Source organism: Anneissia japonica, unplaced genomic scaffold (genome assembly GCF_011630105.1).
Source record: "Anneissia japonica isolate Jap-2015-1 unplaced genomic scaffold, ASM1163010v1 scaffold199_len4679917_cov187, whole genome shotgun sequence".
Taxonomy (NCBI): domain Eukaryota; kingdom Metazoa; phylum Echinodermata; class Crinoidea; order Comatulida; family Comatulidae; genus Anneissia; species Anneissia japonica.
In genome coordinates, this window is record NW_022686322.1 from 2,536,629 (window position 1) to 2,561,386 (window position 24,758).

The 24,758-nt window shown below is 32.5% G+C and overlaps 1 long non-coding RNA gene across 1 annotated transcript in view; it reads left to right on the plus strand.

The window, feature by feature from the left end:
* The first annotated feature begins 416 nt into the window (after positions 1 to 416).
* The window catches only part of LOC117115732, a 37,912-nt gene continuing 13,570 nt past the window's right edge, over positions 417 to 24,758 (plus strand). The window contains exons 1-3 of the long non-coding RNA XR_004446602.1: positions 417 to 589; positions 19,390 to 19,491; positions 22,914 to 22,949. This is a non-coding gene — a long non-coding RNA (uncharacterized LOC117115732). The remainder of the gene's footprint in view (positions 590 to 19,389; positions 19,492 to 22,913; positions 22,950 to 24,758) is intronic.

The following is a 24,758-nucleotide window of genomic DNA, read 5'->3' on the forward strand; positions in this document are numbered from 1 at the left end:
CTGTAATCTGTTTTTTATAATTCTTTTTCCCCTGCCCCTTTTCTAAACTATGACCTGTTAGCTTTGATACCAATATAACATTTGCACCACCTAGTTATAACTATAAAGATATATGAACTGTAATCTCTGTTTTACAATTAATTCTTTCTTCCCCCTCCCCTTATCTAAACTATGACCTGTAGCTTTAATACCAATATAACATTTGCATCACTGAGGCATCATACTCTCATTAGCTGACAAAGCCTAATAAATATTGGTTCACAAGAATGATGACACATCCATCTTATCTTCAGCAGATGACAAAGGCTATGTTTTAATTGCAACAAAGTATATACCTCCCTATTTGGCAGAATGAACTCTTCCATACGATAGATCTCATTATTATCGTTATTGTACTTGATGCTCATAGAGTTGTGCTAGACTTGTTTGGGTGTCTAGGCTGATATATATTCTCTGTATAATATAATATTTTTTTGGAATTTTAAGCGGGTCATATTTAACACACGATTTTGAACGAAATAATCTGACTTCTCAAAGTGACGTTTGGTATTTAACAGGATCATTATATGAATTTTAGAACTTAAACAAGGTACGTAATCTTTTGATCGTGTTTTATTCTAAGTAGTAATTAGAATAGTAATTTGCATTAAGTCGAGCTTATTTGTAGGCGGAAGATTAAAAATTTTCGAATTTTGAACATAGGACTACCGTAAATTTCATAGACACAGTATGGAACTTATCAGCTGAAGCTTTAGTACTGTCGTACTACAATAAGCAGCTTTTGAGAGCAGCCGGTATTGAGCACGCTCTTTCTCAAGCCTAAAGTGCCTCAATAATTACTATGCTAATATGCACTCTGAAGATCTCAACTAAGTAAATATTTAATTAACAAACCTATCTTGATTGTGATTGATGTAAATTGACAAGAAGTCAGGCAGAGCCATTGTCAATGCAAACAAGCATTTGTGAGCCAATACCAGGAGATGGATATCTTTGTAGCTCCAGAAACAAGCGTGATTTATTGCAAAGTAGAGCACAATTGGCAAGCCATTACTGTAAATCCTCATATAAGTGTCTGATTGACATCCTATGGAAGCTTTGCATCAAGGCCCCATTCACAATTACTGACAGTGGTGTAGGGATGGGCAATGCAGTCATTGAGGCCCCATTCACAGTTACTGACAATGGCATAGAGACGGGCAGGGCAAAGCACTGGGACCCAGGCCTATTTTATTCATAAATAGACCCTAAAAAAATAATTTCCAACTTTAATATTTTTGAAGGAAAAAATGGCCAACAGGCCCCTTAGTAATATTTAGGTTTTTAGAGAAGTGATTATTGATTACTGTGTTTACTGATTTCAACTTTTCTTGATTAGTTTAGAAGGGCCCCTCTTGCAATAGCAGCCCACGAAATTAGGAAAAAATTAGGTCGGCAAAAGTTTGCCGACCTTAAATTCTCCGAGGTCGGCAGCCTCGGCAATTTTTTGCTACCTAGGCCATAAACTACGATATTTCCGAACGTTCGACCTTACATCGTCATTTACAGATTGTGATTTTGTTAATTTCTCTATTAAATCAATATATTGCTGGTGAAAGAATGGTCGTACTTTTATTAATTTAATAGTGTAGTATATGTTTTACATAAGAAAATCGCCAAATAAATTTCATTTTAGCATTAGTTTTATCGTTATCTTTGCATGGGAAATATCACTTCAGTAAAAGCTACGATCGTCTCATCACAGGCTGCTTCAAAACTGCCCATGCATGTCCATGCGCATGCCCAGAATGATCTATCAGGGATTTTCCACACATGTACAGTACTTATCAGTTGTGAAGTCACGATGTGATCGTGATTGCGTTAAACGGACCGTAGGTAGGCCTACAATATGTTGAATTTTGTTGTTTTTAGATAATAAACAACATTTTAAATATGATAATAATACTGTGAAATAAAGACAAATAATAGATTTAGATAAGCATTACGATCTACGCAGCCCATGTGGCTTCAATTGGGCGATGTTGTAGGCCTTGGCCAGAAAGACAAGATGATTGTACGCAGATCGTATGTACTGTACTGCATGCCTATTAGAAATAGTTATTGTACAAACAAATCATGTCGGCAATCTGTCGATTGCCGACATGAAATTCGTGGGTTGCAATAGTTACGAAGGTTCCGATAAATTAAAAATATGATTCATGAAAATGTAAAACGTCAGAGCTTTCAAAGATCCCCTATACACTTGGTCAAGTGTACGGCCTATTTTCAAATGCATATGATGAGGCCTAGGTTGGGCTGTTTCTCATTTGAATTGGCAAGCGATTGCAGAAAAAGTTGTATGACTACTAAAAATGCAAATTCACATAACTTCAATTCTTTAAAAATTCAACCAGAGGTACCGTAGTAGCACAAAAGAAAAAGGTGTCAATGAGAAAATCATACTTTTGTTTTTCACTTTGTCTACCAATTATTTGGTTTTTGTTATTCTTTTGATATAAGATAATAATGCTTGAGAGATAACCTTCAAACTTTCTTTAAATATTGAAAGAAAATTTAAAAATTTTCATAAATATTTAGTTTGTTGAATGAAAACCTGAAACTGATATTATTGCAAATTATCATTTTCCCATGTTGTTGTTAAGTACTTGAGAAAAACAAGGGTTTTCAAACATAAGCATTTCTTTTGTACATCAAAATATGTTTTTTATTGTACACCTATTCAGTTAGGAATGGGAAAAAAAAACTTGTCGATTAAAAAGCTCTTCTTGACTTTGTAGCATATATTCATCATAGATTGAAGATTCCTTTTTTTATATTCATTATAGATTGAACATTACTTCGTCTTTTATATTGAAAATCACTGCTGTATACTCAATTTTGAAAATACCGCCTCCAAACACCTTAACCGTATTCAGTTTTTTTTTTTCTTTTTTTTTCTTTTTTTTTTTGCAACTATATATTTGAGTGTCAGTGGATTAGTAGGAAAGCAAAATAGTTAATTTTTTAAAACCAACATTAGGTACAAAATCACGTTATTTTTATGTTTTTAATTATGTTAATTATGATGAGATTGTAACATCTGTATTTTTTTAAATACAAGCAAAGAATATTTTATACAGGTCAAATAAGGTTAGTATTCTAATTTGTTCATTCAATTTTGTTCTAATTTTTTTTTTTTTTTCGCAATGGGACCATAGCTTAATAATCATCCACATGGGTCTATATGATTGTAGCTGTAGAAAACTGAGGGTGGGTGATAGGCATATTAAGAGTGGGTAGGTGATAGCATTTATAATTAATAAGAGTGGATTTTAAGGATGGAAAAGTGGGTTAATAAGGGTAGGTGGAGGGCTGTGAAATTAGCTTAAAACTGGATGGAAAACTTTAAGGCTGGGTGGCCCCACCCACCATAACTACATCCCTGTGTCTATATAACAGACCTTAATTTAATATTTTGTTGCCTGATTCTAACACTTGAAAAACTATGAGAGCTACTGTAGTAAGAGCTTGGCCAGAAAACCTGATAGGAATATACAGTCTTGTAATCTTGTAGTTGGAATTTTTTTTTTTATCACTTGTCTTAATCAATCTGTAATCATTACTTTTTCTCTGGTTATTACACTTACTTGGAATCCACATTAGTACTAAATTTGCTTAAATCTAATTCTTATGAAATAGAAAATGGATATAATTGTTATTAAGTTTCATTAATGAAATTGAAATTAAAGCCCATATGGGTTTCTGTGCTAAATACATGTTGTGTGGTATGTTTAACTTTCCAATCAATCAAATGTTGCGAAATTATTATAATCGTTATCATCAACAAAACTGCTATCATGGCTGTGTACAAATGAATTGTCAACACAGGGACCACAACGCCACAGCCTTTAGGCAGTACTATCCAGTTTCTCGTATGTTTTTCCGGCCAACGGTCACACAATAGATCATAGCCGGAACCCCTCGAGGACCTGTTCTTAATTGTGTGTTTTAGATATCGTCGCCATGTAACCTTACTCTAAATAACCACTTACTCGCAGTATCTAGTTTCCTCGTCAGATGATGTTCATTCGGTTAATCAATATATCGTACCGGAGGAGAAGTGTATGGATCGATGGATGTTCTACAAGAATACCTGTATCCGTTATCTATAGTGACATTGAATTATAACATTGCAAAGATTATATTTATGCCAATCAATAATGTACCACTCTTTAGCACATTTAGAACATCGATCCAAATTATGATGTAGTAATGTGATATTCTTGGGTATATAACAAATAAAATTTAAATGGGCTTGATTTGAAGTGAAAGGACTGCAGACTATAGATATTTGAGAGCTAAAAAAAGAAAAAATTAAGAAGTCATAGGGTATGTGAAGAATTATGGGATGTCAATAGAGTCAGTGGCTATACTACTGTACAGTATATTTTAATCTGTGGGGATTCAGTAGATAAAATTAGGAATCATAAGATATGTGAATATGTGAAAGGAATTGAGTCCTTTTAGATCGTTAAATGTAACATGAGGTGAATTTAGGATATATTTGAAGAAGAGAATTCATTATAAAAGGAAAGATTGGAATCGTAACACTTGCGATTCAATCGGGAATCTGCCGAATTTTCATGCAATGGTCTCCTAAATTTGTCAAATTCTCTAAAAGGGTCCTAAAATACCAAAAACGACTACTTTGTTGCTTTTTTTGGTACCAATAATTGAGTATTTTTGGGCTAAAATTTTCATTTGTGCATTAACATTATCAACAACATTGGTGTTACTAACACCTCAAAAGATCAATTTACCATAATACTATTAGTCAGAATGCATGCAGCATTCGTGGTGAGGGTGTGCTTCAAATGTGAACCTACTGTCTCCCGAAGTTTGAGGCGTTGGATGTCTACCTTCTGGTGGTGACATAAGCTTCTCAATTCATTTTTTTTCAATTCATCTTCCCTCCTCTTCCTTTCCTTTCTCACTGAGGCAATGAAACAGCATTCCAATATGTATTAATCATTATTACATTACTAGGCTACCGTAGGTAAACACTGTTATCGTAAGTGAGGACGTGACATTTATAACAGTTAAGGCATTCAGACTTTGTTACTCCTTAACCTAAGGTTACAGGTGTTAATCAATTAGTTCTAGACAGGGCCTACAGGATCTACCGGTACCTTCAGTACTGTATTAGGTACAGCAGCATGCATATACTACTAGAAAGATTTTGGGAGAGGAAAGAAAGGAAGTAACTGTAAGCCTGTTTATACAAAATGGTGGATCAACATTTTCTTAAATGGATTCATTGTTTTTTCATGCCTTTTCTATCTTCATTTCATTTTTCCTCAGTAATTTTTTTGCATAAACTATAAATGCCATCTTCAAATAATATTAAAACTTAAGTTTTTGTAATATATGCGTACAGTATAATGTCCTCTTCATTTTCTCGCAGATTTTGCCCTTTTAAATTGTGTTTACCCTTCTCAAGTGCGTTCTTCAACTGTTTACCTGCATGCCATTAACATGTTTGGGCGAGACCTGTCTACTAGGCAACTGTCTACTTGAAGGGTCTGACAAGTCAAGCCTCCCTCTTTACTGTCAAGTTATCCCGTTAGAACAAAGAATCTGCTGTATGTTGTTCTCCTGATGGAATTATTTTAGAAAGCTGTGAAAACATTCTTTCACTGGGTGTCATAACATGTCAGACAATAACAAGTGGTTGAGAAATAAGTAGATTTTTTCCATCCATCAAATGGTTAATTTGAAAATAGTTGTTCTTAGTTATTATACCACACCATCATTGCAAGAATGTGTCCACCTTTCTATTATTTGATGTATATAACAATTCTTCCCATTACTCTGGGATATAGTCATCTTTTCTTTGAATCCCAATATCTATCATTCCTGTTCCATTTTAATATGTATCCTTTACTAGGGATATAGCCATATTTTAAATTTATCTAGTTTATTGTCATTCTTGCTATCACAGGGATATAGTCATCTCTCCATGAATCCCAATACATATAATTCTTGTCCTAAAGATATAGCCTTCCTCATCTACTTCTATAAATGTAATAATTACCTGATATAACTATCCTTTTCCCAGGGATAATAATAAGTATGGATTTTGGATATAGCCATCCTTTCAATTTATCCGAAGTTTTATAGCCATTCTTTAATTTGCTCCGCTTATCTTGGGGGTTCAGCCATCCTTCTATGATTATCCCAATGATACAATTATCCTTCTTATTGTAGGCCTTGTATGAGTCCATTTTCTTGTCCTGCTCCTAAAATTTGGAATGACCTTCCGCAGTCTGTTCTGTGAGATCCCTTTCACTTATTAAATCTTGAAACCTTATTTGACACCCATAATTCTTTATTAATTTTTTTTTTTTTTTTCTCTTGACAGTACCATGAGCAAAGGACTATAACCCACACTTACTGTATGACATTCCAAGGCATAGTTACCCTTATAGTCTTAGGACTGGGTGATCCAGTAGTGGTGCAAGGGGCACCCTCCCCTGGCAGCAGCCAAAAATCTCTCCAAATTTGAAATCATTTAGATATGAAAGACACTAAAATAGATAAACCTCTGGGGTTTCTAGGGATATAGCCCTCTGGACCCTCAAAATAGGTATAGAAACATTTCTGACATTTCCCTCGCACAATGGGCCCTGTTTCCTCGAACCATATAGTTCTTTGATTGTTATTTAATTTAAGAATCATTTTAAAGTAATAAAGTCATTTAATGTGATATAAATCAGTAGCTTTATATTTACTGTATGTACTCGAACAGGCAGCCTGAAAACTGGAATCCACTTTTACATCCCCAATTTATTAATCTAGTAGTAAATCTGAATACTATAAATAAAAATACTTTAAAACAAAAATTCTATAAATAATGAAATGATTTCTTCATAATTCCAATTTCATTCAACTTAAAATTTAATCATAAAATGTGTAATTAATCAGGAAATAAAGTCTATTATTATGTTATCTGGCAAAAAAAAACAAAAACAAAAAAATCCAATAACATTCTCCATTGTCATATTCTGGAGTCTTTCTCCTTTGTAATGCTTCCGCTGAGCTTATTGCTAGCTTCTCATGATGGATCATTGGCTCACCAAAGAAAACCATGCATAAATTAAGTTGAAATTAGCAACATTATTAACTGCAGATGTTTCCCTAGAAAGATTATTAGAACAGATATTTTATCACTCATCTTTATCATATTTTATTACGAAATTTTTTTTTTCTTTTTGGGGTGGGAAGAAACACAAGACAAACGTTGATTACACATGCTAGTTTTGTTATTTTAATTATTATTTTATTACAGAATTTAATGATTTATATTGATTGTTATTGTATCATTGTTTATTATTATTATCATAGTTATTACTAACGTTTATACTTCTATTTTTCTTGATTGGTTGTTCTGTAGCTTGTTTATAAATTTTGTTTTTAGCTAAACCAATAAATACTAAGATGTTTGACCATGGCAAATGGTCCTTTTTGGTCGTTTAGTGTGTAATAGCGTTCTGAGAGATTATTATAGGGCGCTATATAAAGAACCTATATATTATTATTATTACCATTATTATTATTATCATTAATTAACTACAGTATTATATTGTCTTAAATATTTAGGTTTTCATTAAATTCATACCTTTTTTTTAAAAAGTAATGGTGGTTTTTTTTTTGTTTTTTTTTGGTTAGCTACAACCTCCTTTTCTCTTCATGGCCACATCCTCCTTTACTTCACATTCCCCAATCTCCTTTCCTATTCATACGCTTTATGGCCTAGGAGTTTTTCATTCAATGTATTTATTTATCCTTTGGTACCTTTTTTAGCTAAAGTGCTATTTAACTTATTAGATTACTTTATTCGGTCTCATTTTTCATTGCCTGTGAAAGCATGTCCTCAATTTTTTAACAAGCTAATGATCTTTGTAGTTTAATATACTGTAAATGGTAAGCTATTCAAAGTTTAATAGAATTTATCATCCTTACTGCCTTGTATCTACTTTCTGGTTGTTATGTTTTATCCCATATAAAAAATGTTCATCATTCTGTGATCAATTTATATTTTCAATGACATGATAAATTCCGTTGAATGGTTTTTGCACACCATTTTTGGGGCACTGTTTACTTCAATTCAACATTGTCAGTGCTTCTCTGTTTCCTAACAACTCTCCATCATATTTGTTTCGTTAAAACTATCACACATTATAGATAGCATCCATCGGTCTGTGATTTGTTTCTTCTCCTCCAGAGATAATACATTAGATTTCAGCTCCCTTGTGTTCAGTTGCTATGTGTGACGTGCAGCCTAACCGTTCACACATTGTAAATACAACTGGAATCCCTAGGTAGGTGTAAATGCTAAGCACATTTTGCTATGGACAGCCGCAGTAATTCAGAGCATTAAATTTGCTGGCGTGGGTTTGTCAGCGTCAGGTCTATTAGTACACACTAATCGCACACATAAAGACAGAATGTAGCGAAGCGAGCCAAGATTGCTGCAAGCTAGTGGACAGTGTCTGTGTTGCCGAAGTTAATATAAGTCATTTTTCACAGCAATTGATAGCCCATCAGAGCTCTCGTTAAAAGCCTATTGCTCGACTATAATAAGAAATGCTATAAATGAGTGTCTACTTACTGATGCATAGTTTTTGCTGGGTGCGCTTAAGGCGGACTGGCAAATTAGCCCATGTTTTAAAGCAAACCCACAGGGTTCCAATTCCGTGTGATATATTCTCCCGTTTATATCGCAGCCTACTTTTACTCGCGTGTGAAAAACAGTGTTTTAGACTGACAGGTTTAGGGTTATAGAAAGCCTGTCAGAAAGTGTAAAAGTGGTAATTAATCGTCGATTTATCCACTTGCCAGATATGAATGGATGTTGGCAGTCGGTGTGAGTGAAGTCTTGCATACCTGTCATGCTACTAAATTCCTAACTTGCAAAGTTCCATAGTGGCTTTAGTTAGACAGATCTACGTGATCCTGCTGCGAGCTACATATTCATAAGACGACCAGATTCTACTGACTATTTAAATAGACGAATAATGCTGGATTAAAACACTATAAGATCTGGATTTAATGTTCTAAATCTATGTAATAACAAATATTTATTTTGTTTGAATATATACTGCAATGTTATATATATTATAATTGTGTTGTCATTTAAATTTTAATATGTTTTTGTTCTTATCTTTGTCAGGCAAACTGCACAAAAATCCTAGCATTTTTAGGTATTGAAATTACATTTTAAATCTGAGATTATTTCATCATAATTTTCTTGCGTTAAATTTAATGATTCATTTGCTAAAGTTCCAATCAAGGTAGAAACATTAGGAAATCATCAATGAGACAGCATCAATTGTAGTCAATTTGACACACCGTGACCGTACTCCTTTGGTTATAACTTTTCAACTCATGATTAGTAAAATCTCTTAAGACACGAACGTACATCAGGTTTTTTGGAGCTGAAGTGTGATTGACGAGTGGAAAGACCAGTGTTTGAATTTCAAGATATTAGCTCTGTATTATACTCAATCACATGTATAATCACAATTTATAATATAATATTTTTAGCACATGTATCATTGACACCTCATTTACATTTACTGTATAATTTGTCTAGTCAAGCACATGTTGCTATTCAAAATTAATGTCACTATATAAATACTAATTATTATCTCATAAATATATCCAGTCTAAATAATTAAGTTCAAAAATATTAAAAGAAATCAAGGTAAGATATATTTTTTTGTTGGCAATTGCTATATTTAGATTCCTAATGGTGCAATTACAAACTATAGACTAGTTCTTATTTACAAATTACATTGAAAATATAGTAGTTAATAATAGAGGCTTTTTTTATATTTAATAAATCGTGCAGCAAACCTATGACAATATTTTACTCTTGGATTCTATATGGCTTTACTCACTCACTGATGTGAGGGGGTGGGCTGGTGGAGGCCAATTACTGCTGAGCATTTAGACAAACGCCTTAAGCCTGTTTCCCACTTGCGAATTTATTCCTGTAAATCAAAGTGTCAAATTGTGCGCATTCACATTTCAATAGGAGTTTTCGCTTCATCAAAATCAGTAGTTCGAAATGTTTCTTCTATTTGTGAAGCGAAAAAAGTATGCAACCAATCAGAGCTCCGGAACAAACCGACGCCTTTGATTCGTGCGAATAAATTCGCCTAATGGAAAACAGGCTTCAATCAATTTACATAAAATAGGAAATAAAAAGGTAATAAATAATTTATAAATCAGCATACATAAAAAAAAATTATATTTAGGGCGGGCTCCGTTTATCAACAGCATGGTCGTCACACGTGTACACGAAAGTAGTCAATGGGCAGATAAAGTAATGAGTTCCGGCACCCTTAGGATAAGCCCTGAACTTCACTGCTGCTACTAATATATCCTTACTCTCTCAAAATATTGCCACTAGCCCTTCTAATTGGATGATATAGTACAGTATTTAAAACTGTTTCTGAGGTTTGCCTAGCCTATATTATTGCCCACTCTTGTTCTATCCATTTAAAGTTTTTTGGCAGTATTCTAATCCATATCAAATGTGGGGAACCTGTTGGCAATGCAGTAGTTTTCAACCTTAATCCTCATCTTAAATCTATACATATAATTTACTCACTAATGCTTTAAAGCAAGAATATTAAGGTCATAATTCTTCTTTTTTTACTCCCTGTACAACCTTAATTAATCTTCATCTTTGATACACAATTGCTTAAAGCAATGATAAGGTCATAGTTTGCTTTTAATGTTTCATATGACTTTAGCTTGGTGCATTTTCATCTAATGTCTTCTATATCTAAAGTTAATGTATTGTATGAGAGAATATGATATGGATATAAATTATTATTCTGTGTGTGTACACATCATATCGGATACCGTATACAATATTCTTATATTATGTATCGTAGCTTATGATGTTTTCATGAGATTTCGCTACATAATTTGCTTGTAATTCTTGCAGAATTTTCAAGATCATCTTGGATAATATATACTCTATAGATTTGTCCACTCTGCTGTATTTTCAGTCATGGTATTTGTAGTGTCTAGCTCCGGAATGAATTGTTGAGAAAATGCATTAGGAGGTTAATATTTTAAAGCTTATGAATCATGAATTTTCATAGACATTAGGTCATTAACTAATTAATAACAGTTCACTGGCCTGATTTTTTTTTTTACATTTTAACAGGAACTTTTTCTTTTATTATAATGTTAAAATTAGTACCAGTAGTCTCATAGTATTTTACATTTTCATGATAATTTTGTCTTTTTATCATCTTATAAACTAGCTACCCAGATGTCCAAACATTTAAATATTTAAAATTTTTTAAACCATAATAAAAAAATATTAATCTTAAATTTTATTTGTTGTTGAGTTGGATTTCTACTGCGCATGTCCATATCCAATGTCGGTTGACATAAACCTATGTTTGTATGTTTGTTGATTGACCTTAATATGGGCATGCCTAATAGAAAACACTAGAACTCATTACATTCTTTGCAATTTTCATTTCATTTACCCTATTCATCTCAATTTATTTTTAAGTACATCATTAAAAAGTACATGACAAAGAAGGAAAAAATAGAGACTACCTTCCCAAAAGGTGTACAGAATTTCAGTTGAGTGGGTTACCACCATAAAACATTAATTTAACCTAAACACTGTCTCATAATCGCTGTTGCTTATGCCCATAATCATGGATAGTTTGTAGTTAAATCATAGCTACAGTACTGTAGTACTTAACAAATTAATTGTGTTACCGTACATTTTAACTAGGTTATCTAAATGAAAAGTGATTGGGACTATAATGCTTTTCTAAGAGGTTAACTATACCTGTTACTATTTTCATGATACCTAGGATAACTAATGGTCATTGATGGGTATAATAACTGAGTTAACTATAGTGGTAGGTTATGCATCTGTGCTAAAGAATGCTTAGTTGGTATTTTAGAAAGTAATTTGTCCTTTTAAAGAATATGAATGGCTTTTAAATAACATATCTTTTTATAATATAGAAAATATGGTCCTTTAGCCATATCTCTTACTTTACTTAATTTAACATCTTTTTTATTAGGTTATTAAATTTATATTGTGAGTATTAAGTTTATTACAAATAAGTAGCTGATATTCTATAATTATTCTAAGGAGCATTCAGTGAAACATAATATTCTTCAGGTTTGGTTATAAATTCCCCAAGTTGTTAGCATCTGCGATAGTGTACGCTAACTTGATTATAGCCTATTAAGCCAGCGTAATTTGTTGTTGAAATGTAATTATTCTACGCTCAAATATTGAACAGAACTTGCAGCAAAAATCATAACAAGGTGAATACGTGTTAATTCGAGTGGAGGATGATGTTTCTGAGGTCTTTGTGTTAATGTCAGTTAGAGGTGAATTCTGCCCTATGATATTACCTTTAACTGATCATTAAAGGTGAATTCTATACTATGACTGTACATTTAAATTATATTTAAGGTTAATTTAGTAATATAACTTCACCTTTAACTGAAATTAAAGGTGAATTCTGTATAACTTTACATTTAATATCATTTAAAGGTGAAGTCATTTCTTGGATTGTCTCTTGCTGTATAAAGTGGTTGTATCAGTGATATTTCATAGTGTTATACTTGCATGGCAAAACAGATCACAATATGTAGATCAAATGGAAATGTGTTCTATTATTAATAGGTAGGCCACTATTTTGTGTTTAGCTATTGAACTTTATATAAAATTATTGATTTTATATAGTGAAGTAACTTATTGAATTTTAATTGAAAATTAGAATTTTAAAATAATTTTCTCACCAGTTCAAAAAAGTAAGTTGCATTAATTAAAACTACATTTAAAATTTCTTTGCTCCGATATTTGAATTAATTTTTCCACCAATTTTTAGCAAAAATTTGTTGGATGTTTTGTTGATCGTGATCAGAACATATGCTATATTTCAAAAAAAGTAAAAATAAATTGCCATTAATTATTCTAAGCTTTAAGTCTGGCTTTCATTTTCAATTGTAATCAGAAAGCTTAGTTATTGGCAAAGATTACACAAAATCATGCAGTATTTACTTTAGAAAATATTGAAATCAATAAAAGTCATCTTTTTATTTATCTTTGTATGGATGATGAGTTTAGTGCATTAAGTATATCAAAAAATGATATTAATGATTTGATATTCATTGTTGGAGTTCACCTGCTCTCACTTACTGTCTGAACGACCTTGTTCTATTTTTCTAATATTCTGATCAAATTCATACTTTTAATTTTTTTCCCCATCAAAGCTCGATTTTAGTTTCCAATTTATATATAGTGGAAAATGACCTATTGATGTATTAATGGCTAGGGAAATATAGTAGTGTAGTTCGAGGCATTTATGAGGATTTTTAATGGCAACGTGATTAGCGAGGGACCTGAACCAATTTAGAAAGTATTATCTGTATCCCTTGTTTGTTTTAGAATTTTCTGAGAAGGTTAGCAAATCGATAGATCACAACGAATCTTATAATACATCACAAGATCTAGAAATGTCAAGGTTGTATTCTTGTTAATCCCTGGATTAGTTATGTAAATCCTGTTCATCTTAAGGCTAATCCCACTTAAGCCCTTGCACAAGATCGCTTTCCCTACTAGCTTAAACGTAGTCACCATTAGCACATTAAGTCTTGGCCGCAAATCCACACAAGCTTAAGGTATATATGGTTCACATGTTGTCCTCCACCAGTTCGAGGAGAAACAGTTACGATAAGGGAAACAAACACACCGCCGATATTATCCATAGATTTAGGGGAGCTCATGATGAGATACTATATGTAGACTTATTGACTGGTTAATATTAATTCATCTGTTTCGTAACTGGCAAAGCATTTCGTTGTCCTGGATACATGTTTTATATTCACATATTTTTAGATTATTAACCTCGGGGAAGAACTTAGCTTAGATATGAATAAATATACAAGGTATAGAAATCGATGTTTTATACTCACTTGGCTATTTCTTTGTGATATTTATTGTACTACACACACGATAACAGAAAATATTATATTAAACATTTAACACACAAATCTATAGAAGTACATCATTAGTTATTTTCATACAATTTATTTTCCGAAAATAATATGTTGAGTTGGTATCAATATATTTTACTAGTTGAGCAGCTCATTTTGCTAGTTACATTTTTCACAACTAGCACATTTTAGCAATAGGTTGCTAGTGGCTGAAAAAGTAAATTTCTAGCCCTGGGTAAACATTGCTTTCTAAGCAACTTTAGCTACTTATAATTTTTTAAAAAACCCCTGTGGAGAAAGAACATTGATGATGCAGTTCCATGCTCAAAATAATTATATCAATAAATAACGGTTTTGTATAACGCATCAATATTTAAAATATATTTCAGTGTGCTTTAGAGCTGATGAAAGTTAGTAGGGTGGTAAAAGGTGTGTGCAATTCTCAAGCCAGGCACTTTGTTGTACGACGGTCATACAAGGACGGGCGCACGACGGTCATACAAGGACGTGCGTACGGCGGTCATACAAGGACGGTCGTACGACAAATCCAACTCAGCTCCCTGTTAGCGATAGACGACGCAATACCGTCGTCTGATTGGCGGTGACAGTCTAGAGGGATTGTCATAGAATCGCATCGGACAGCAACCATCGGGTGCAGTGACTGCCCAGTTTAAGAGTAATGTAGATGACATTTATAAGCTTTTAGTAATAGTAAAATGACAAATACCGTAATTGGCTATTAAACTGAGTTCACATTTGATTTTTTTTACCAAGATGAAGGGCAACATTTTGATAGAATAATTAGTCAACCAAAATAGAAGCTAATTAGCTTGATACTTAATGCAATATATTAATTAAAGAACAGATGTTTATGTTTCATTATAACTTGATTTCGCATGTTCTGCGTCTTTCCATCTGCTACTTCACAAACATCATGATTTTATTTCCAGAAAGTTTGATGATTTAATCCTCATAACCATAACATTTATTACAGCATAAGGTATTTTTACACTTTTTGAATTGATTACACATTAATTAACAACTAATGACATTTACAGCTTCGAAGTATGGTTAAAAAGTACCATAAACTTTTTTATGGTTTTATCTAATGGTTTTTCAACTGTCTGTTTTTTTCGGATGTTCTGCATTTTTTCATCTGCTTAAACACGTTGACTACCAGACCTTTTTTTAAGGTTCCTTCCCGTGTGCATGTACAAACATACATTTTTGAAATTTTATCTAGTCATATATCATCAAAATGATTTGTCTAATTGAATGAATGAAATGAAATTGGTGCAAAAATATTAGGGGACTAGTAAACTCGTTGTCAACACTGTGATAGCACTTTTTATCGACTATGCCAAGTGCGAGTTTATCTTGTCTGCTTTTTGCTAAGTTGGTATATATTCAAAGGGCGCACTCACAATTGAACTTACTACTGGCAACATAACACAACAAACATATATTATACATATTATTATATTGTACGTTATCGTCTAGTTGTATCTTCCCCGAACTGCCAGCCGTTGAGTTTGGTTCTACAATTTATATCAAAGAAGTTATAAATGCTAGAATGTTACTCCAATTTTAACGAGTATACTTGTCCCTGGCACCCGCAACAACACACTTTGGGCGAGTATACTTGTTGCTGGCAGCCAACGTGTTAACATTAATGTCACCTTGTAATTCCTGAAAGTCTCGTACTCCAGCATTTATTACAGCTTTCAAAATAAAGTGATTATACATTAATTTAAAGGCTAATGATGAATACAGCATTGACATATGGTTTCTAATGTACTATAAAACAGCCCATAATATTCTAGAGATTTTTTATTGTTGTATTTGATATAAAATCGATTAAAATAATAGAAATTTAATAACTACCGTAGTTCCTCTGATAATAAGCTCATCACTCTTGAATACAAAATTGAACCAATTTTTTAGGGTGGGCTTGTATACCCACAAATGGGCCGTTTTTTGGCACTGTATGCCAAATTCACAAAGCCAATATTAATTTTTAATGTTTCTTTGAGAATATTTATAAGTCATACTTTGAGAGAATATTAAGTCACACTGTATGCCTAATTCAAAGCTAATATTTTATATTTTTTCTGAGAATATTTGTAAAAGTCTTACCCTGGCCTGAGCTTCAGCTCGAGGAAAAAAATTTTCGTACATAAAATTAGGCATAAAGTATGGCGTGGAATTACGCTACCCAAGGTGGCAATTATACCCGAGGAACCAGCTAAAACATTTAGGCCAACAAGTAATCGCAGTTGAGGTGCATACACACTTTGGTTTCACAAAATTAAGTGACTTGAATTTCTCTTTCTAGCCCTAGCTGTACCTCTATCACTTCATCTGTGGGAGGGCAAATGCATTCGTTTGCTCGAGTCATGTGGGGAGAAGTCCGGGATAGGTTAAGTGGCCACAAATGGTGACAACACTTCCTGCTTCCCCCCGCCTTTAGCATTTTTTGTTGTCAGTTATGAAATTATTTCTTTTTTGGAAACAAATTTTGCAGAAACTGAAAAAAAGCTGACACTATTTTCAAGATTATTTAGTTGGTCAGACTTAGCAACACAAACTCTTTATTTTTGGTCATATCTATCAGAAATAATGTTGGACTGTCACTTTAAAGTGAAACATTTTTCATAGTGTTCTCACATTACATTCGTTTTATTTTCCAACTACATTTGATAACTTGGTAATATAGGCCATCTGTTACATACTGCTCATCTTCAGTGGCGTAAGGTAGTATGACACTTAGATTCTTAAAATCCCTCTAGCTAATGGTAAGCAGGTATATTAAATATCAACCTGAAAATACTTTGTTATCATTAAAAGATGCTTTCGGCGATGATATTTAAATCTTTTTTTTTTCTCGTATAATGTTGCGTAGATTGTACAGAATGATTTTGTTGCGTAAAGTAATGATTTAAGTTAAATGATTAGCAATTGAATACGATTGTGGATGTTCTAACTAAATATCAAGTGATTTATGTGGGTCCCTGAACTTGAAAGTTGCGGCCGTTTTTTTAGAACGTAACTTAATAATATATATCAATATTTGCTAGTTAGTGCGTTTCTTCAATGGTCTGGCTAATACATAATTTTCTCTAGTTATGTGCTTTAATAAACTGAGTGACATCCTATAATATTTAATTTATTCGTCAATTTTTATCTAAATTTAAATTGAAATTTTAAGACGTAAATGACTGAAATAAAATGTACCATGGATCAGCATAGAAGAAGCATATAAATATTCATGACATTCAATCATGAATATTCATAAAGTACCTGTCTAAGATACCCAATTATTATCTCAAACCCTCTCTGTAAATTATTCACAAGGTGAACAAACAGCCACTTAAAATTCTTTTCTATTTTTGGGTGAAGTTGATGTTTTGTGTATTAAAATGATTTGTTTAGGTAGAATGCAAATTTGTAAAGTATCGATTGATTAATGACGTTATGTGGCAATTTAAAAACGTTGCAGCAAGTTCATCAATCCATCCATTACCTTGACAATATCTGAATAATTGTTGATTTGAATGTAATTACTTTACTAACGAGCTGTTACTTGTTACTTTCGACATCAATTCTCCTGCCATAAATTAATGTTCACTTAATCAGGAGCTTAATCAAGTGGCTTTACCTAAAGACATCAATATCGGCATCATGGAATTAGAACAAGTAGTGTACATTACTGTGAAATTGATCTAAATATTATTACTACTGTATGCAGTACTGTATATTGTGAGGAGGGTATTATAATACTGTAATGAATATGTATACAGAGAAAGACATTTATCTATCTGACAACTGTTTCTGTGTCCTTTACAATTATAGTCTGCGTTTTGTTTCATGCCTGTCATTGTCCATATTATCTGCGACTATTTTTTTTAATCTTAAATTTATGTATTAGAATCTTGATAGAATTCTGCTTCCTCTATACTTTCCTCCATCGTTCCCTCCCTTCCTGTAATTTAGTTCTGTAAAATTGTAATCATAGTTGTGGATATGGTTGTAAAAAGCATTACCACTTACTATATATATGACAGTGATTAAGTTCGCTATTGCCAATCCTTAGGCCTATGTGCCCACATAAATAGTCAAATAATGGGAAAAAAAATAATGGAGATATAGCGCCATCTATTGAGAACATAGTGAGAGAAAAATCCTTACAATTTTGTGAACACGTGAGCTGAAGAAGCTTGTGCAACAAATAACATAAAGAAATATTGTTTCTTTATTCTTATATAATTATTTTTAATGATGCATTGAATATTTTTTTTTTACCATTTGCAACGACCTCGCAATGAATAATGGAGCAGATGAAAAACGAGTATCAGTAGCGAATGTTTGTTGTTATTGAGTTTCCGTTTCAGTTACTATAATAAAGCAAGGGATTTCTTTGGATTAACGGTAATCCTGATAATCCTCATAATCCCGATGATCACCAACACCCTATTGAGTCATATTATATAAAATCTGTAGCTAATATCGAAAGTATTTCTAAGAAGGAGTTACAGATTATGTTCCATTGCCGTGGATCACTGTATCATGCGACAAACAAGTCAATTTAACCACATAATTTCATAAAGAAACAAAGTATGGGAAGGGAAAATATATTGATATCTACCAATATTAAAATCTCCTTTGAAGTATGTGAAATTTAATGCTTCATTACGTGCATTTAATCATTTTCGTATTTGCTATCCAAACAATTCCAAGAATTTTTCTTTACATTTTATTGTAATGGAATACACGTTTATATTTATATATGTACTATTATTTATATAAATTTATATTTTATTTTGTTTTTTATAAGTTATGAATAATTTAACCACTGAAAGAAAAAAAATAATTGTCTTGCTTTAATTTAACAATCTATAGTATGTAAATATTTATTTTTATATTATAGTTTTGAACATGTAAATATTTTTGCCTTTCTGTCAATAATATATTGTTCTTAAATATGTATTTTAAGTTCATTATTCAATTTATATTAATTACATTTTTATTGTTCTATATTTTCCTCCTCCTAGCCCCTGTGATAGCTACCCTCATAACTTGGGATTGTATTTAGATTTGATAAACCTCTACTACAGACAAATATGTAAATGACATTTATAGAAGCTTTAATATTTATGTTTTAGGTCATGTACAGTATTTAATAATGTTATTATTAAAGATATAATTTTATTACAATGACCTCATTCAACTTTTATTGATATAAATGTTGATGCCAAATGCTATATAATCTTTTTTTACTTTATTGTACAATTATTGTATTAACACGATCGTCATGTAACTTTAAGCTCACTGGCTTCTCTTTTATATTGACAGACACGTTCTCCTCACCGCGTAAACAGAGGGACAGATGAGAATACTAGGCCAGAACCAGTGGCAAAGAACGGACCAAATCGACCAAATTCGCGGTTGAGTGACGTAAGTTAAACTTCTTTTCAAACTACAAAAAAATCTGATGAAAATTAATTGATAAAGATGAGGGTAAAGGAGAAAATGTTGACTTTGATAGTTTATTTAACTTATTTTAAACATGTTGATTATTCCTTAAGATTTTGTATAGAAATCCAAGATGGGTTATGTTGCTTGCCTTCTAGGCTCAAATCCTGCAAACTCATAACAAAACTCCACTCCACTTCCTAAGCCTTAAGGTTTATTCGCATTGGGGAGGGGGAAGTTGCTCAGATTGATCATGTACATGATTTAGTTTGACTAAAAAAAAGAGAGTTTTGAGCTTTAGTTCATTGAGCATCACAGAATTGTACATTGTTAAGCCTGGTTTCCATAAAAATCACTACATGCTATCGTCGACTCCTTTGGCGATGCTGATTGGTCAGTTGAATCAAGGAGCTTTCCCGATTGCATCTGGGACAGCTACGCAGGGAAACATTCTAGCGACTGTGTAGCGATTGTATGGAATCCAAGCTTAACTTTTCTAAACAATGTCGAGTGTTAACAGAAATTTATAATGCAGCACAATTCATTGCACCCTGTAAGGGGCAAGTCACTTGCTTGAAAATGAGTATGGTACAATGTTTCACATGTATAAAAAAAATCAGTTGTATAAGTAGGCCTACTGTGGTAGTACCGTATTGCCTACTGATCTATTTCCAATGCATAGTCTTCCATGGAACCTTCTACATTGTATTGGATTGGATTTATTCGGTGTAAACACAAAGGATAGCCTACGAAAGTCTAGAAGAAGACTTATTTCCAGTGGGGTCCTTCTGGTGGTGATTGGGCAGTACACCGGGAGACAATCCCCTACTCTTTTTGGAAGAGTGACTGCGTTCTTTAATGTGCACATGGGCCATCAATGCACACGTGACCAACGGCTTAAACGTCTCATCCGAAAGACGGTGCGCTATTATAACTTGTATTTCAGCCCTCCAGCTGAAATACAAGGAGAGGCAGCGATGGGAATTGAACCGGGGACCTATAGATCTCCACTATTCAGCGCACACACAGTGGCTACCACCAGATTAGCCGACTGAGCTAAGCTGCTCTCTCAAAACATGCACCATACTTTGTAGAAAATGACAATGATGAGAGGCATCATCATGTTTGCATCAACGTAACAGTTTTTCCCATAAAAAAATTTGTGACTATTGCCTATCATATCCTGTTTTGAATCAAATAATCCTTTTTCCATCAAGGAATTATTTTCTTATTTATATGACGATAATGTTTTAATTGAGTCATTATATTATTGCCATTTAAAATGATATCTGTCATAGTTATGAGAGGTATTGACCTACTAAGGTGTATGAAGATATTTCTATACATTTAGAAATTGCTGTTTAATGAGCAAGAGTATAGATTTGTATTGGGGTTAAGATAATCACATTTCATTCAGAGGGGGTGCTAGGAGAAGAGAAAACCCACAATTCGTCGGGGAGAAAAAAAGAATGTACAGTATGTATTTTCTACGTATTAGTATACTCCAAAATCGTTTAAATAAACCTTTGAAACCCCTAAATTGTCATATTTTTGGGGGGCTTTGCCCCTGAAACACTTTTAAAAGAATTTGAGTGATGCCTGACCATGCCCACTTTTTTTGTCGGGCAAAGGCAATGTGTGAAAGGTATAGACCGGTTATTATGTCGGCATGCTTACCGCAATATTGCGCCAACGTCTATCTGAAAGGGTCCTCTTTTGCAACTAGGGGAACCATAATAAATCTTTATGTGTATAACTGTCATGGTAAGATCATACATGGTATTTGAATATTATTTTCAATATATTCAATGTTGCATGTGAATATTGATAAAGTGACCTTTAAAATAAATCCCTCCAAATAACAATTTATGAGGAGGAAAGCTACTGATGAAGACATATAATTTTTTGATGGTATATTGAAGAGGATATGGTCCTCCCATTGTTATCAGATGAGAAATGATTAGCATTTTCGAATGGCCAGGATATGTAATTTAAATACAGAAAATGTGATGTTCTAATAAAATAAATGCTTACTGGCCTTGAGAACAGATGATCCTGAGGCAGTTATAGTTATTAATAGTTTATAACTATCGTTAATGATATTTAATGGGCAACGTGTGTATACTATATAATTTAACTGATATGTATTAATCAGGTTAATTTGGGAACATATATTGTTGTTATTGTGTAACTGTTTATTTTCCCCCTGGCTCTGCCCTCAGTGTAATAGTATACCATCTGTCCTCACTAATGTGTAAATGTTATGTGTGTATTACTTATCAATATATTTTTTTTTAATTTGCCAATACTTAATTATGGTTGCAGCACATCCTCACAAATCATCACAAAAATTCTGTGTAAATTTATCTAAATTCATATTAACACTAATAATATGAAGAAACATCTTTAATGTTAAGATAATCAGGATAGTTCAGTTCTGTATGTTGCATACTATTCCTTTGCTTTTCCTCCCCAGCGATTTTATCTCCTATCTCATACCATGCTTTTTTTTTAACCGTTCTTCCATTCCATATTCTTAATTGAGAAATACATTCTTGAGTCTTCTTTTGGCATATGAATTACTCTTCTTAATCTATCATAATTGAGATTCTAGTATGAGTATCAGACATTGCTCTAATTTGTATTGCCATCGATGATTACGTTATCGATCATATTACCTTATGCTCCCTATCATTTTTGATAAGAAACCATAACAGATACATCGTTAACCCTCCGGGCTTGAATTACCTGGCAACTATAAACACTGCGCTTAAGGGATTTTTGTCGTGCCCCGGGGACGTTCTTCATCCCGTTTTCATATTAAGTTTTCAAGGGAAATTGTCACACATTAGGGTTCAAATTTATTACCCGTATCATTTTTTTTGTATTGAGGTGTCAATTATGATTGTAAGGAATTATGGTTAGATCTTCTAAAGTGTGGTGTGTTAGTAAGGTGTGTATTCTTTATCTGCATTGGAGCGCCTCTATCCCATTCTATAAACACATGTAATTTTGTGTAATACATCTACAAATTTGTTCGTATCGATTTACATGACCTTTCTTGAACCTTTGAACAACCAAATGCAATTTATTAAAGAGGAATTAATCTTTTTTGATTATCTCTTCTTGAATGGTAAAGATTATTCTGATATATTTTTTTTATATACAGTGGACAACATTGAGCATAAAATATCATCTAGCCAGTAATGTTTCTTTCTATAAGAATGATACAGACACACAGATAATTATCATGTTTTTCAACTGAGTGGAGTGAGTAGAGTATCTGTTTGGGCTTGTGCTTATTCTCACTCCAGGCTAAAATTGCTATTGAAAATTGCCAAATAAATATTATTAAATATATTATATTATTTAATTCTTATTGTCATTGTTATTTTTTTTTGTAGGAGAGCTCCCACACAAGCTCCGGAAGAGGCTATATTGTAAGTAACTTTATAAAATATTTTTGTATTTGATATTTAGTAATATTTTGTTTACTTTTGAATATTTAGAATCATATACATTGCACAGCTTTTGTGGCAAATACGAGCCAAACCACTCACTCCTCGCAAATCGTGTTTCGGTAATAATGGCCAAAAGACACACACACACACTACACTACATTTTATATCTACACCTAATGCTATGTTGGTATTTTCCCCATTTTCAATGTTAAAAGAACATTTTTTAACGATTGGGTAATGGTTTCTAACTTAGAATTGTCCAGTGAAAGCTTGTATCAATAAAACAACATCTTTAAATTTAGTTCTCGAGTGCTGCCTCTTCATTAATTGCTAGAAATTTCCAAAATTGTAAAAACTAGAAGTCCGATTTCTCAAATACTGGTACTTATCTTTAAACATCTGTATGTTTAAACTCTTGTAACTTCATAACGAAATGTCGGATTTAAATGATTCTTTTACCTTTTTATAACTTTTAGTTTCAATTTTGTTTAACCCTGTATTAAATAACTAAAACTCAGTTTTTGAGAGGAGTGACTGGTTTGGTTTGTCTTTGCCACATTTATAAGCACTTTTTCAAGAAGATCACAGTTTAAATAACGTGCTGTCTCTCGGTGTCCTACCTACAGTATACCCAAAGTAGATCAGCTATTAGATATTTCCGTATTTGTTCTTAATGTGCAGTTTATGTTTTCTACCATACTTCATACAAAGACATTTTTTATGTTATTCATCCATTTACGTCATGTTCTTCTTCAGCGTCGTGTGTTTTGTTGCATATATGCCAAGGACTTGAAGTAATCTTTATTCTAATATCGGGTTAAGGATAGATTCGTTTCTCATTATCTTAAGTGATAGTATGTAGGCCACCTTGTACAGAATACCAATATCTTAATTTAGTAACATATTTTTTTCTGATCTCTTTTACTTATAGTTTTCTCGTCGCATAATCCTTTAGCTTGAGTGGTAGGGAGAAGGGATGGTCAGTTTTTAATAAAAATTTAAAAATTATGCATTTAAAAATTATATGATGAACTACTGGTGTTTTCATTTTTTGAATGAATTGTTGGCGGTATTATTTTTTTACGACACTGCTTTTAATAAAGTTGGTTTATCCACCTAAGCTAGTAATATAGGACACTTAATGTTGGGGCTTAAAAATGGGAAGATTTTAATTTAAAACTATTGGTGCTATTGAACAGTCTTTTTTTTCTTTTAAAAATTTATAGTAAAATTTTAAACTTGCATGTGATATTTGGATACTTTAATAAAGAAATTTCTTCAATTAATTTGTGTAATGTAAAGCATATTTTCAGATGGTGCGTAATGCACCATAAAAATGAATTATGATCAATTAAATTTTGAACAAATCTATTTTGAATTTCATGGTCCAGTAGGACTTACTGGACATGTATGGGTTTATTGTTAAATATTCATTCAGTGTGGATGGACAGTAGGAATAAAGTTGACCACACAGTTGCATGCGATATTTGGATACTTTAATAAAGAAATTTCTTCAATTAATTTGTGTAATGTAAAGCATATTTTCAGATGGTGCGTAATGCACCATAAAAATTAATTATGATCAATTAAATTTTGAACAAATCTATTTTGAATTTCATGGTCCAGTAGGACTTACTGGACATGTATGGGTTTATTGTTAAATATTCATTCAGTGTGGATGGACAGTAGGAATAAAGTTGACCACACGATTCCCTTGATGTAGTCCTTTTATCAATATTTCATAATTAATAAATAAGTAAGCTAATCATCAATAAACTTAATTCTCAA